The following is a 12314-nucleotide window of genomic DNA, read 5'->3' on the forward strand; positions in this document are numbered from 1 at the left end:
ACCATTCAACAACACCAACAATTCAATGCCTATCTTAGGGCCTCTAGCCTAAGTATTTCCTACCACATTACATATTAGATACGGGAAATCGAGATCATACCTTAGCCAATTTTCCAAGCTCAACCGGAGCACTTCCAAACCACTTTTCCTCAAGCTCTCAAGGCCTCAACACTTTCAAGAACAGATTTTTCACCACCAAATTCCTTTTTAAGCTTTTCAAAGTCACCAATCAAGCTCCAATATTCACACATACACAACCTAAGCCACAATCATCATACCCATACACAACATCTCAATACCCAAACATCATAGAACAAAAAATTACACTAGAATTGAGAATCTTACCATACCCAAGGTCCAAGGAAACAAGATTAACCTTCTCCTTCAAGAGAGTTGGGTCCTATAACATCAAAGAGCCCAAAATCTCAACATTTTTGCTCATGAAACTCGAAATCAAAGCTGGAAATTCGAAGAGCAAAACGTGGCTTACCTCAAAATTGATTGTATGGATTTTGTAGAGCTCTCCATGGTGAACGCGTGGCCATAAACGGTGCGACAATCGTAGCTCTAGATCAAAAGTTATGGTGGTTTGAAGATTAACCAAGGGAGAGAACTTGAGAGTGTGTTCTTCCCTTTCCCTCCACTATTTCAGCGTGTGTATGTGTCTAATGAGGAGAGAGAGTGCTGAAAACTAGGGTTTTGGTTTAGTTTAGTTGGGCCAAGGGCCCACTTTGGGTCCGATTGGCCCGGTTTGACCCGATTTGGCTCGTTCGGTCTAATCTTGTTCCGATTTCTATAAAATTGGTACCAAAATTCTCGTCTCAATCTCCTTTATCATATTAAGCCATAAAAATCACATTTTTGACTTTCTAGAATAAAATCTCATTTATGGGTTAATTAGCCGTTAATTAATCGGGTCTTACATGATTAATCGCATATCTAGGGGATTTGCTGGTAGTGGAGTTTCAAGCTCGGCTCGTAAATGCACCTATCGATGCTCGCTATAGAGGGCACCATTAACAATCATCAACCTTTGCCCAACTTGCCTGAAATGACGTTCTAACCGTTCGATTTCAATTCAACCAAGCTTAACTTAGATGACCTGGTTGTTATCTCTATTCAACTAGGAGATTTAATAGGTTGCAAAGTCTTGTTGGACCCTGGAAGGAGCACCGATGTTTTATTTTACTCCACATTTTAGAAAATAAAGTTGAGTGATATCATACTGCAACCATCCACTGGAGACTTGGAGACCTAGTGAGGTTTTCAGGTAAACGAGTACTTGTGTTGGGATCAGTGTAGTTATAAACCACACTTGGTGAGAGTCCTCTAACCAAAACTCTCGATGTTCAATACCTTATGGTTGATTGTTTTAGTACTTATAACTTAATCCTTTGCCGACCTTTTTTGAATAAGTTCGGTGCAATTGTCTCTACATTTCATTTCTGTGTTAAGTTTCATGTACAAGACAACTTGTTGCAATAATTCACAGTGACCATCATGAAGCTCGGCATTGCTATAACATCAGTCTCAAAATGCCTATATCTAACCGAACTACAGGTGCACAAATAAATGTCGTCCACAACTCGATAGAGCTTCCATCCTTAGCCGAGTTAGACCCACGAGCCGAGTTTCAAGATCGTCCCACCCCAATGGAGAAGTTACAAAAAATCCCTTTAACTAACGATCCAAATAAGTTCACTTTTGTAGGTTCAGCCATGCAGGAAGACAAGAAAGAGAAGGTCAGCCGACATGCCCAGCATCGATCTTTTTGTTATATCTCATAAACTGGAAATTAACTCATCAGTCTGACCTATAGCACAGAAAAAGCGCAACCTCAGCTTGGAAAAGAAACAAGCATCCTTGGAGGAGACCAAAAAGCTTATTGATGCCAATTTCATTTGAAAAATCAAGTTTACAACATGGTTAGCTAATGTTGTCATGGTAAAGAAACATAATGGTAAATGGCGCATGTGCGTCGACTTCACCGATTTAAACAAAGGATGTTCTAAAGATGCATATCCTTTACCATTTATTGATGCTTTAGTTGATAATTCATCTGGATTTGGCACTTTAAATTTTATGGATGCATATTCTGGTTATAACCAGATCTTGATGTATCCATTAGACCAAGATAAAACTGCTTTCATAACTGAATACGGTAATTTTCGCTATAAAGTTATGCCTTTTTGGCCTTAAGAATGTAAGGGCTACTTACCAACGACTTATGGACAAAGTGTTCGCCAAGAAAATTGGTCAGAATATGGAAGTATATGTTGATGACATGATCGCAAAACCAAAATCGACAAGTTTCACGTAAACGACCTTGTGGAGATTTCGCACAAATCAGAAAATACAACATGAGATTAGACCCTGAGAAATGCACCTTCGGTGTCCAAGGAGGTAAATTTCTTGGCTTTTTTCTTATAAGCCAAGGTATAGAGGCAAACCCAAACCCTAAAAAAATGTCGAGCTGTTCTGGAAATGCAAAGTCCTCAAATAGTAAAAGAGGTCTAACGATTAACAGGAAGATTTGTTGCTTTATCAAGATTTTTACCTTGTTTAGCTTCTAAATCATTTTTGCTTTTTTCAATCACTTAAAAAGATAAATAACTTTAAATAGGATGATGAATGTTGAAACTGCTTTTTCAAATCTAAAAACTATTCTTTCAAAACCTCCTATTTTGTAAAAACATGAACTTGGAGAACTTTATCTTTATCTATCCATTACTGACTGGGTAATTAATTCTGTTCTTGTTATAGAAAGGGACAAGATGCAAAATCCTGTTTACTTCATTAGTAAATCTTTGCAAAATGCTGAGCTTCGCTATCCAAAGATAGAAAAGCTCGCCCTTGCGTTAGTATTCTCAGCTAGGCGTCTCCAACCTTATTTCTAGAGTCATATCATCAATGTTCGAACTGAGCAACCGCTACGACAAGTGCTGACAAAACTTGAATTAGCTGGGTGATTAATAAAATGGTCTATTGAACTATCTGAGTTTGATATTAGATATCAAACCCGAGGATCCATCGAATCACAATACATTGCCGACTTTGTTGCTGAGTTTACTGCTCCCAACTTCGATGATATGCCAGCAGAATGTACACTATATGTCGACATCGCCTTTAACTCTCAAGGGCCAGGAGCTAGAATTCTTCTTGAAGATGGTACTGAAATTATTTTGGAACACTCTCTACGCTTCTCCTTCTAGGCCAGCAACAATCAGACCCAATATGAAGTACTAATTGTAGGCTTAAGGTTAGTTATTGAGTTAAATATTCCTGAAATAAAGGTACACTATGACTCTTTATTAGTAGTACAATAGGTAAATCAATCTTTTCAAGACAAAGATCCTCTCTTAACAAAATACTTAGATGTTGTCAAATCACTCATATCTCATTTTTCAAAATTTGAAATTCATCATATTTCAAGGGAACAAAATCACCAAGCCGAGGCCTGTGAGGGAATATGTGGTACGCATGTAGGAGCACGGAGTCTATTCTCCAAAATTCTCTGTGCCGACTTCTTCTGGTCGAGCTTACAAAGAGATTGTTATCAAAAGGTAAAAACATGTACAAACTGTCAAAAACATGCTCCAATAATACATGTACTAGCCAAATTATTGCATAACTTTGAAGTAAGTTGGCCCTTCTATCAACGGAGAATTGATATCCTTAGCCATTTCCCATTGCACCAGGTTAGATAAAATTTTTAGTTATACCTATTGACTATTTTTTCAAACGGATTGGAGCACAACCATTAGACAAAATCACATCATAGCAAATGATTTCCTTTATTTGAAAATATATTATATGCAGATTTGGTATACCTCAATATATTATCACTGACAATAGGTGCTAGTTTGTCGATCATAATTTTACATCTTTTTTTATAGAACATAAAAATCCAGCAACACTTCTCTTCAGTTGAACATCCGCAAATCAACGAATTAGATGAAGCCACAAACAAAGTCGTCTTACGTGCTTTGAGAAAGAAATTGGATGATGCAAAAGGACTTTGGGCCGAGCTGATTTCAGAAATCCATTGGGGATACAACACCACTACACATACTACTACTAAGGAAACCCTGTTCCATTTAGTTTATGGGTCTAATGCTATGATTTTTCTCGAGATCTCTCAATCCTCGCTAAGAATGTAAACTATCAAAAGGTCCATCGTCGCTCATTTCAAGTCGGCGACCTACTGCTAAAAAAAAACCGAGCAAGCCAGACGACCTTCATCTCATGGAAAACTTGCAGCCAAATGGGATGGCCCATTCCGAGTTGATGAAGTCCTAGGAAATGGAGCATATAGACTCCAATCTTTAGATGGTACACTTTTACCTAACACTTGGAATATTTCATCTTTAAAGCAATATTATAATTAAAAGACATGGACAGGCTTGTACTCTTTTTCCTACTCACATGATTTTTTTTTTCAAAGAGGATTTTGCTTGAAGAAGTTTTAACGAGGCAAGCCTACCTGCACCTTTGTAAACAAGGTCATATAACAATTCATTGAAGCTTCGGAAAGGTTGATCTATATCATTATCTTCTTTCATCTGATCTCTATCAATCCGAACTATGACTATCTACCGCCAACTAAATCATTCAATCCCATACTAAATAAACACCGAAAGATTTATCCACCAGTGATAACTCTTCACTTCAAAATTGCAATGACTAACAATCAAACTCAATGATATTTAATTATCAAACAAGGTTCAACAAACGAGATATTCTCAAATATAAGTGCACTTTTATCAAACTTATGATAAATAGGAACCAAAAGTTTAGTATAATATGATACCAACTCCGGGCAATCTAAAATAGTCATTGCCCAGCCATCAATCCGTAGATCAAAAGATCATAATATATCAAACAGTCATAAGATATTATCCAAATAAGGTTAAGTTCAAAAACTACTTATTACAATCCAAAATAGCCAAAACAAATTGGCAAAAGTCAAGCCCAAATTCATCAAATCATTGATGATCAAAAGTACTAAAATCAAACTTTAAGTAATTATCAGTCTGCCAGGTTGTCATCCTTATCCTCGGCAGCCTCATCATCATCCACTAAGACTCCATCTTGATCAACTTTACCCGGATATATTGTCAAAAGGTCACTATTCGGAGCCAATAGCTTGGCTTGGGTAACTGATGCGGTATTTTATAACCCACACTTACTAACCGGCAAGTGCACCGGGTCGTACCAAGTAATACCTTACGTGAGTAAGGATCGATCCCACGAGGATTGATGGATTAAGCAACAATAGTATTTGATAAGATTAGTTAGGCAAGCAGAAAAGAGTGTTTTGGTAATCAAAGAGCATTAAACACAGACAAATAAATAAGTGGGAATAATATAATGAGAAGATAGTTAAGGTTTCAGAGTTATCTATTTTTTCCGGTTTAATTTTTTTTTACTAACTAATTTAATCATGCAAGATATAATTTCATGGCAAACTATATGCGACTAGGCCCTAATTCCTTAGACCTTCCTAGTCTCCTCTAAAATTCATTAACTGCCAATTCCTTGGTCAGTTAATTCCAATTAGAGGATAAAAATTAATTTTCAGTTTATATGCCACAAAAATTCTAATTACCCAAAAACAAGGGGATTATATGTCACGTATCCCATTAAATCCAAATAATTAAAATTTAGGAGAATATGTTTTCAAGCTGTTGTTCAAGTAAAGAGCTTTTCCAAGTTTTACAAGAACTCAAATAGAAAGAGGGTCATACTTCCGTTCCACCCAAATTCATAAGATAAAGAACGAAAACAATTCTTAAATATAATCTAACCTTAACAGTGGAGGTTTTGTTACTCATGGAATGTAGAATGTAAATTTGTATAGAATTCCCTAATGGAATCCCCCTAATGTAGTCTAATGTCCTAATAGAAGAAAAGTCTCCATTTTTATAACTAATCCTAATTAATTTAAAATCTAATTAAAAATAATATCTTTTCCTAAAAGATAAGATTTGAATTTAAATTCGAATTAATTAACAGATCTTCAGTTGATGGTTGGGGACCACTTGATTTGTCCATTCTACAGCTTCTAATCTGTGTTTTCTGGGCTGGAAAGTGGGTCAAAACAGCCCAAAATTCGTAACCAGCGTCATTTGTATTTTTGCAGATCGCGCATGTGACGCGTCCGCATCATCTATGCGTTCGCGTCATTTGTGCATATTCCAGTCCACGCGTTCGCGTCAGGCATGCGATCGCGTCATTGCGATTTCTCCATTCCGCGCGGTTGCGTGAGCCATGCGTCCGCGTCGGTCTTCGCTGGTCATCTCTTTGGTTTCTTCTTTTTCTCTGCAAAAACTTCATCAAATCCATCCAAATGCTACCTAAAATAAATAAAATTACCCAGAACTCAAAATAGCATCCATAGTGGCTAAAATATAATTAATTCTCAATTAAACTCAACAATTTAGATGCAAATTCACTAGGAAAAGATAGACAAGATGCTCACGCATCAGTAACAGCACGTTCAAAGCCTTCAGCAAAGGCATCTAAAATCTCAGTTTGCCTACTATTCTCCAAATTTTTTAGCTTCACAGTAACTTCGTGGTGTGAATTTGCATGAGAATGAGAGTTCGATTAAGCTCATGTCTCTTTTTATAGTGGGGTTTATAACTATAATCCTGAATAGGTTTGGCATCTCACTCTTCTTTGAATCAGGAGGATGTCATTGTCATTCGGAATTAGAATTTGGATAATATTATGAATTCTCTGATCTTTATATTTCAGTTTAATCCTTGAATACATCAAAATTTACTTTAATTTATTTTTCTTTGGTGCTTTGCACCTTGAGCCTAGCCGTGACTTTAAATGTTTTGTCTCAAGCTTTACTTGACACAGAAACACCATAAGCACTTAACTGGGGAACTCTTTGAGTTCTGATTTTTTTTCAGTTACTCCCAGACAGTGGTGCTCAAAGCCTTTGGCATACTCTGTTAAATGCAATTGATCTCGACTCTAAGTGTTCTGTCTCAAGGATTACTTGACACAATCACACCACAAGCATATGACTAGGGAAACAACTCTTTGAGCTTTTAATCATGTCTGACCTCCCTAGTCATTGATGCTCAGAGCCTTGGACCTTGCTTTTATTCCTAAATAATTATTATAATTATAAAAATTTTTTTTTTTGCTGTTTCTTTTGCTTCAAGGATTAAATTCTTCTAATTTTCAGAGAAGTCATAATAATTCTCTAAATTCCTGTTCCTTATACATTAACATCCCTTGATTCAAATTCAAATATGCACTGTTCATATCATGCATTCAAAAATCACAGAAAATACCACCACATTTAAGTAAATAAGACTATTCTTAGAATTAAACTCAATTTCTCATGCAATACATCACTTCTTTTTCTTTTCTTTTTAGATTCGAGTTCAGTGAGTGGTACATGAAACATCTTTTCAGAATTAAAGCAATTAAAAGAAAACTAATCCTAGGATTCTAACTAATAAAAGATCATGCAACAGACAAAGTAAAATAGCAGAAAACCGGAACATAACATAGAAAAAGAAAGGAGGAATAAAAATGAAAGGAACTCAACCACCTTAGTTATCCTAGCAGTCGCTTTATTCTTCAGGTTGTGCTCCTCAATTAAGATGATTCGCCTCCCTTTTATGCCAGAAAACCAATAAGCGCAGCGTCAACACTAAACTTAAAGGTTTGCTTGTCCTCAAGCAAATAAGAACTGAAAATAGAAGAGACAATTATTATGAGGAGAGAAAAATAAAAGGATAAAAGAATAAAAGAGAATTAGGATTGGGAGAGAAAGAAAAAGAAAACTTGGCGGCGGACTAGTGTGGCGCAAGCGACGCGAACGTGTGACGCACGCGGTCGCGTGGGTCGCACCTTTCCAAAACGACGCGGAAGCGTCAGGCACGCGATCGCGTGCCGTGGATTTCATGCTATTCGCGCGAAGCCAGCAGCGTGCCCGCGCGACTTTCTGTTCGCATGGCTTGGGATGCCTATTTTCATACGACGCGATAGCGTCGGTCACGCTAACGCGTGGATGGCCATTTGTGCAATCGACGCGATCGCATCGGTCACGCATCCGCGTGACCAATTCCGTGTGTTTAGCACAACTCTTGCCCCAAGCCAGCACAACTCTCTGCCCAAACACTCTTTTACGTCGATTTCGCAGGTCACGCGTCTGCGTCAGTGACGCGGCCGCGTGGATAGCGAAAAATCACAAGCGACGCGAACGCGTGGGGTACGTGATCGCGTGGGCTTCTTTGTGCGAAAGGCTCCATTCTCGCGCCACTCCCGCGCAACTCTCTGTTAAATTTATTTTTCACACACATCCATCTGACGCGAACGCGTCAGCGACGCTTTCGCATCGTGTGTGCGTTTTTTTTTTTGAAATATAGCTTGAGGTGTTCGGTTCCTAAGATAAGATAGCTGCATGGTCATAATATTAGAAAGAACTTAATAAAAATTAAATAAGAAAACTACTACTATGAAAAATAGCTAAGGATACGAAATTATCGGGTTGCCTCCCGACAAGCGCTTCTTTATCGTCACTAGCTTGACGGTCAGCTCCTCTAAGAAGGAGGATCATAGGGGCTCAGCTCTTCACCCCTTACTTTGAACTTCTTTCCTGTGTCTCCATAACGTAGCTCAATATGCTCTAGAGAGAGGATTCTGATTACTGTATAAACCCATGCTGGATTGCTGGTCAATACTACCTTCATTCCTGGGGAGAAACCTTCAGTGGGGATTTTTTTGTTTCTCCATTCTCTTGGTACTTTCTTCTTTTTGAGAACCTCTTCCTTGGTAGATGATGCATTCCCAACACCAAACTTAGGTTTGATGTCAGGAGGTATTTTATTGACTGTTACCAAGGGAGGTTTGAGTTGCAGATTCTGATGTGTATCATTAGGCGGTTTTTGAAGGTTTGGATCAATAAGCTCAGCCTGCATGCACCTCTCTTCTTCACCTGTTGGATGTATATCTTTGAAAACATGAAAGACCAGTTGCTCATTATGCACTCTAAGCACTAATTCACCCACTTCTACATCAATCAGAGCTCTTCCAGTGGCTAGAAATGGTCTTCCTAGAATTATAGAGGCATTCTCATCCTCCCCTGTGTCCAGAACCACAAAGTCTGCTGGGAGGAAGAACTTACCCACTTTGACCAAGATATTCTCCACTAATCCGTATGCAGGCTTCATAGATTTATCTGCCATCTGCAATGCTATCTTTGTGGGTTGTGCTTCTTGGATTTGCAGCTTCTTCATCACAGATAAGGGCATTAGATTTATGCTTGTCCCCAGATCACATAGGGCTTTCTCAAAGGTTGTGCTCCCAATGGTGCATTGAATTTGAAAGCTCCCTGGATCTGGCATCTTCTTTGGCAAGTTATTCTGAATTACAGCACTACATTCCTTAGTCAAGACTACTGTCTCATCTCCCTTTAAACGCTTTTTCTTTGACAACAGCTCCTTCATGAACTTGACATAGAGAGGCATTTGCTCCAAAACCTCAGCAAAAGGAATATTGATTTGTAACTTTCTGAAGATTTCCAAGAAGTTTGAGAACTGCTTGTCCTTGGTCTCCTTTTGAAGTCTCTGAGGATATGGCATCTTAGGCTTGTACCCAGGAGCCTTTGGCAGTGTAGGATAAGTGTCAAGAGAGTCTAGGAAAGGGTTGTCCGCACGCTTTGGAGGGGCGTGCTCTTCTTCTTCCTTCTTCTTCTCTGGAGCTTCCTTTTCAACTAGCTCTTCATTGGCCTTGGTCTCAGACCCAGCTACTTTGCCACTTCTCAATTGAATAACCTTGCAATCTTCTCCTAGGTTCACCAATGTATCACCTTGAAATGTACTTGCAGACTTCTCAAGTATTTGCTTGCTCAGTTGACCCACTAGCACTTCTAAATTTTTAATGGAGGCTCTGGTTTCCTGCATAACTTGTGCTTCTGCACCTTCCACTTGTCCACTTATCACAGTGATAGCCTTACATTCCTCTCTTGGATTTGGAATTGTGTTACTAGGAAGGCTATTAGTGGTCCTCTGATCAATTTCATTAACTCTGGTGGCTATTTGACCCATTTGAATCTCCAGGTTCTTGATGGATGCTCTGGTTTCCTGTCTAAAACCTGTCAATATTGCTTCCAAATCATTGGTCTGTTGGAAACTGCCCTGAGGATTATTGTTGAAGTTCTGAGGTCTCTGAGGTTGATCCCTCCATCCAAAATTTGGATGATTCCTCCACCCCTGATTGTATGTCTTAGAATATAGATCATTGTTGGGATTTTTAGGACCACTCCCTATGTAATTCACCTGTTCAGAAGAAGGTTGAGCATAATCATAATTATCATTTTGCATAAAATTACCTGCCATGTCATAAGAGACTTCCTGTGTTGGATTTTGGGTGTTGATAGCTGAGACTTGCATGCCACCCATCTGTTGAGTAAGTAAATTTATTTGCTGAGACATCAGCTTGTTCTGAGCAAGAAGAGCATTAACAGCTTTTACTTCCAACACGCCTCTCTTCTGAGGGGTCTCAGAGTTCACAGGATTCCTGTTAGATGAGTATAAATATTGTTTGCTTGCAACCAATTCAATCAGCTCAATAGTCTCCTCTGGTGTCTTTCTTCTTGTGCAATGAACCACCTGCAGAAGTGTCTAGGCTCATCTTGGACATCTCACCCAAGCCTTCATAAAAGATATCCAGTTGGGTCCATTTGGAGAACATGTCTAGAGGGCATTGCCTAGTCAGTAGCTTGTATCTCTCCCAAGCTTCATACAGAGTTTCACCATCCTTCTGTCTGAAGGTCTGAACCTCCAACCTAAGCTTAGTCAGCTTCTTAGGTGGGAAAAATTTTGTGAGAAACTCAGTAACAACTTTGTCCCAAGTATCCAAACTCTCCTTTGGTTGGGAATCTAGCCATAGCTTTGCTTTATCCCTCAAAGCAAACGGAAAAAGCATGAGTCTGTACACCTCTGGATTCACTCTATGTGTCTTCACAGTATCACATATCTGCAGAAAATCAGATATGAACTGATTTGGATCTTCATGAGGAAGTCCATGATACTGGCAATTTTGTTGCACCAAGGTGACCAATTGTGGCTTCAACTCAAAGTTGTTTGCATTTATAGGAGGCACCACAATACTTTTTCCATAAAGATCCGCAGTAGGGGCAGAATAAGAGCCAAGCACTCTCCTCTGTTTATCATCCCCATTCGGATTTACCACATTGGCATTAGCATTATTATTTGCCATAGTGGATTCTGCAGCCTTGCAAATTCTTGCTTGTTGTAAACGCCGCCTGAAAGTCCTTTCAGGTTCAGGATCAAAGTCTAAGAGATGTTCTTTGTCTCTGTTCCTGCGCATAAACAAACAGAAAACAAGAAAGAGTGGGAATCTCTACGTAAGAGTGTAGAGAATTTCCAGTGAGGTAACCTGTGTAAAGAGATAAAAATATTGAATAAAATAATAAATAGTCAACACCAAACTTAATTTCAGAAATTAAAAGAAATATTGGTCCTATTTATTTAAATAAAAAATTTCAAAAATATTTTTTTTGAATTTTTTAAAAAAAACAAACTGAAAATAAAAACAAAAAATTAAAAAGAAGAACGTAAAATTTTTTTTTGAAAAAGAAAAAAATAAAATAAAAAGAAGTAAAATAAAAAAAGAAACAGGGAACGAAACGAACAAACAAAAAAAGAAAAGAAAAGGAAACAGGAAACGAAAGGGAAAAAAATGGAAAAAAGGAAAAAATAAATAAATAGCGAAATCAAGAAAATTAAAATAATTTTTTTTGAAAATATTTAAAATTTAAATAAAATTAAAAATAAAACGCCTAATCTAAGCAATCAAACAACTAATAGTTGTTAATCACAATCAATCCCCGACAACGGCGCCAAAAACTTGATGCGGTATTTTATAACCCACACTTACTAATCGGCAAGTGCACCGGGTCGTACCAAGTAATACCTTACGTGAGTAAGGGTCGATCCCATGAGGATTGATGGATTAAGCAACAATAGTATTTGATAAGATTAGTTAGGCAAGCAGAAAACAGTGTTTTGGTAATCAAAAAGCATTAAACACAGACAAATAAATAAGTTGGGAATAATATAATGAGAAGATAGTTAAGGTTTCAGAGTTATCTATTTTTTCCGGATTAATTTTTTTTTACTAACTAATTTAATCATGCAAGATATAATTTCATGGCAAACTATATGTGACTAGGTTCTAATTCCTTAGACCTTCCTAGTCTCCTCTAAAATTCATTAACTGCCAATTCCTTGGTCAGTTAATTCCAATTAGAGGATAAAAAT

Source organism: Arachis duranensis, chromosome 10, assembly GCF_000817695.3.
Source record: "Arachis duranensis cultivar V14167 chromosome 10, aradu.V14167.gnm2.J7QH, whole genome shotgun sequence".
Classification (NCBI taxonomy): Eukaryota; Viridiplantae; Streptophyta; class Magnoliopsida; order Fabales; family Fabaceae; genus Arachis; species Arachis duranensis.